This window comes from Rhincodon typus, chromosome 7 (genome assembly GCF_021869965.1).
Source record: "Rhincodon typus isolate 14 chromosome 7, sRhiTyp1.1, whole genome shotgun sequence".
NCBI lineage: Eukaryota > Metazoa > Chordata > Chondrichthyes > Orectolobiformes > Rhincodontidae > Rhincodon > Rhincodon typus.
Window position 1 is genome coordinate 32,641,900 of NC_063338.1, and position 5,573 is coordinate 32,647,472.

The following is a 5,573-nucleotide window of genomic DNA, read 5'->3' on the forward strand; positions in this document are numbered from 1 at the left end:
ACACACTCACTTGCGCACACACACTCACTTGCGCACACACACTCACTCGCTCATACACATTCACTCGCTCATACACAGACACACTCACACACTAACTCACACACAGTCACTCACACACAGTCACACACATATTCACACACTCACCTGCACACACACTCACTCGCACACGCGCCCATACAAACACGCACACGCACACACAACTGGCACACTTACATACACAAACTCGCGCACACACACACTCGCACACACAGCCACTCGCACACAGACACACACGCACACGCACATGCACACACACACACGAACACACACACACGAACACACACACACGAACACACACACACGTGTGCATACACACACTCACTTGTGTGCGCACACACACATATGAGAGTGAGTTTGCTAACATGTTTAAACACATACACTCATATGTTCACACACACACTTAAATCTTCACACACACACAATGAGTCAAACTACTACACATTCTCTCATTCGCACTCTCACTCACACATACACTCATTCACATTCTGACTCACTCACTTAAAATCTCACTCACACAAACACACTCACTGACACACACACTCTTGCTCACGCACACACACACACTCGCTCACACTCACAATATCTCTCACACACATACACACTCTCACACACACAATCTCTCTTTCTCACACACACACATTCATGCACACGCACCCACACACACACCCACATGCACACACAAACGCACCCACGCACACACACTCGCACCTACACATGCACACTCACATACAATCACTCGCACACATACACACACTCACTCAGACACACTGACACTCACACTCTCCCTCGCACACACAGTCACGCTCACTCACACAGACGCTCACTCATTCGCACACACTCACGCACGCCCGCACACATAATCGTGCACGCACACACACTCGCACGTGCACACTCTCACACACGTGCTCACTCACACACACACTGACACTCACACACATAGTCACTCTCACTCGCACAGACACCCACGTGCATACGCACTCACTCATGCACACAAACTCGTGCACACACACTCACGTGCATGAACTCAGATGTTTGCACACACACTCACATGTTTGCACACACGTTCGTGCATGTTACACACACACACACTCTCTCACTCACGCACAAACACACACATTCTCTTTCACACACACACTAACTCACGCACATTCTCTGTTATTCACAGTCACACACACACACTCTCGCACATACACACACACACTCACTCTGACTCACTCACTCACAATCTCACTCACTCACAATCTCACTCACACAAACACATTCACTCGCTCACACACACTCTCGCTCACACACACTCTCGCTCTCATACACAATCTCTCTCTCTCTCACACGCAGTCATTCGGGTGCACACACCCGCACAGCCATAGACACATACACACACATCCACACACACACACACCCAAACACACCCTCACGTGACCACACACTCAGTCGCACACACACTCTCACTCACTAACACACTCTCACTCACACACACACTTACTCACACACAGTCACTCTCACTCACACACACTCATTCATGATCACACCCTCACGCACGTGCGCACACACACTTGCACGCACACACAATCGCACTCACGTTTGCACACGCACACACTGAATTGCACACACACTCACTTGCACACACACTTTCACTCATACACACACACGCACTCACACACACACTTACATGTTTGCATACACAGTCACTCACTCAAACTCTCACACACACTCTCGTTCACGCTCTCACTCATACCGTCACACACTCACTCGCGCCCACACACACACACTTAACATGTCTGCACACAGAAACACTTACATGTTTGCACACACACTCACTCACTCAACCTCGCACACACTCTCATTCACACTCTCACTCGCACCAAAACCCAGTCACTCATGCACACACAGACACGCACTCACTCGTGCACGCGCGCACACACACAACTCATGCCCTCGCACACACTCCCTCGCTCGTGTACACACACTCACTCGCGCACACACACACTCACTTGCACACACAGTCTCTCGCACGCACACACTCATGTACACACACTCACTCGCACGCACACGCACACACTCATGTACATGCACTCACTCGCACGCACACTCACATGCACATACACACACACACACTCACACCCTCACTCGCACGCACACACATTAGCATGTTCGCACACAAACTCACTCACCCAAACACTCTCACACTCACTCATACCGACACACAGTCACTCACACACATACACTCACTCGCTAACGCACACACAAACATGTCGAGCACACACACGCACTCACTCACTCACATATACACAAACTCACCTGTACATGCACACTCACTCACACTCTCTCTCTCTCACACACAGACACACACATATACATATACACACACACACACACACTCTCTCTCTCACTCACTGGTGCGCGCACACACACAATCATTTGCTCATACAGACACACACTCACTCGCACGAGCGCACACACACGCAGACAACTCATGCACTCACACACACTCGCACACAAACACTTCCTCACTCTCGCACGCAAACACACTCTCAGTCACACAGACGCTCAGACACACACATACAACTCACGCACACTCACTCACTCACGCCCTCTCACTCATGCACATTCTCTCTTACTCACAGTCACACACACACACTCTCGCTCATGCTCACTCACTCGCTCTCTCTCTCACACACACACTCACTCGTGTGCACACACGCACTGAATCGCACACACACACACTTGTACACACACACTCCCTCTCATTCACACACACACATACATGTTTGCACCCATGCTCACTCACTCAAAATCGCACACAATCTCATTCACACTCACTCACGCCAAAACACAGTCACTCATGCACACACAGACACACCCTCACTTGTGTGCACACACAACTGGCACACTTACACACAAAAACTCGCACACACACTCAATTGCGCACACAGACACTTGTGTGCACTCACACACACCCATACATGTGCACACACACTTGCACACAAACACATGCACATGCGCACACACGCACAAACATACACACTTGCGGGCGCACACACACTTGTGCGTGCACACACACTAGCGCTCATACACACACTCACTTGCGTGCACACACTGACATGTTAGCAAACACACTCACGTTTACACACACACACTCATGTTCGCACACACACACTTAAATCTTCGCATGCAGACACTCACTCAAATTCTTACACATACTCTCATTCACATTCTCACTCACACACACTCACTCACACTCTGACTCGCTCACTCACAATCTGACTCACACAAACATACTCAATCACTCTCTCACTCTCACTCATGCACACACAATTGCTCACACACACACAAAATCTCTGTCACACACACACTCACACACACAATCTCTCTCACACGCATTCATGCTCACGCGCACACACACACACATGCACACGGAAACACACCCACATACACACACTCACGCATGCACACACTCACTCGCGCACACACACACACACTCTCACTCACACACACACTGACACTCACACAGTCTCACTCACACACACAGTCACTCTCACTCACACAGGCACTCACTTGTCCACACACACTAGCACATGCTCGCACACACAATCATGCATGCATACACAATTGCATGCGCACACACTCACGTTTGCGCACACACTCACATGTTTGCACACACAAACTTAGATGTTCGTGCACACAGTCACTCACTCAAACTCTTACACACACTCACACACACATTCACTCGTGTGCACACTCACTCGCACGCACACACTCTCACTCACTAACACACTCTCACTCACTAACACACTCACTCGCATACTCTCACTCGCACACTGACACTCGCACACTCACTCGCTCACACAGACACTCATGGTCACACAGACACTCACGGTCACACACCCACTCGCGCACACGCACTCATGCACGCACGCATACTCTCACACACATACACTCACGTTTGCACACACACACGTACATGTTCACACACACACTCCTTCACTCAAACTCTTACACACACTCTAATTCACACACACACATTCACCAGCATGCGCGCACACACACACTCACACATGCACGCACACACTCCTGTGCGTGCACACAGACACTCACTCGCATGCACACATTCACTCATATGCACACACTCACTTGCATGCACACACACACTTACATGTTCACACACAGATTCACTCACAAACTCTCACACACACTATCATTCAAACTCTTACTCACACCAACACAGTCACTCATGCGTGCGCGCACACACACCCTCGCGAGCACACACACACAACTCGACCACACACACACTCACACACATATAAACACACTCACTTGCACATGCACACACACACACTCACTCACGCACATATATACACACTCACTCGCACATGCACACAAACTCACACACACACACAGACACACTCATTTGTGCATACTCACACACACTCACTTTCACACCAACACACTCAATCACACACTACCTCACACACACACACTTACTCACACATACTCTCTCTCTCACCCAACACACACTCTCACGCAAGCACACACTCAGTCGCACAGACACACATTCTCACTCACTGACACACTCTCACTGACACACACTCACTTGCACACACTCACTCACACACACAGTCACTCTCACTCGCACAGACACTCACGCGCACACCCACTCACTCGTGCACACAAACTCGCACCCACACACACACACTCTCACATTTGCACACATACTCACATGTTTGCACACACACTTAGATGTTTGCGCACCCACTCAATCACTCAAATTGTTACACACACTCTAATTCACACTCTCACTCCCACACACACACATTCACTCATGTGCACACATACACACTCACTCGCGCACACACTCACTTGCACACACACACTCTCACTCACTCTCACACTCTCACTCTCACACTCTCACTGTCACACTCGCACACTGACACTCGCACACTGACACTCGCACACTCACACACACTCGCACACAGTCACTCTCACTCACACATACACTCGCGATCACACCCTCACGCATGTGTGCACATGCACTCACGTACGCATGCACACACACACTCGCACTCATGTTTGCACACGCACTCATGTTTGCACACACACACACTGAATCACACACACACTCACTTGCACACACACTTTCACTCATACACACACATGCACTCTCACACACACACACACACTTACATGTTCGGTCACACACTCACTCAATCTCTCTCACACACTCTTGTTCACACTCTCACTCATACTAACACACAGTCACTTGTGCACACACATACAATCACTCACACTCACACACATACTTACATGTCTGTACACAGAAACACTTACATGTTTGCACACACACTCACTCAAACTCTCGCACACTCTCATTCACACTCTCACTCACATCAAAACCCAGTCACTCATGCACACACACGCACTCACTCGCACACGCGCACACACAACTCATGCCCTCGCACACACTCACGCGAACACAATCACTCACTCGCACACAATCACTCACTCGCACACACACTCCCTCACACATTCACACACAC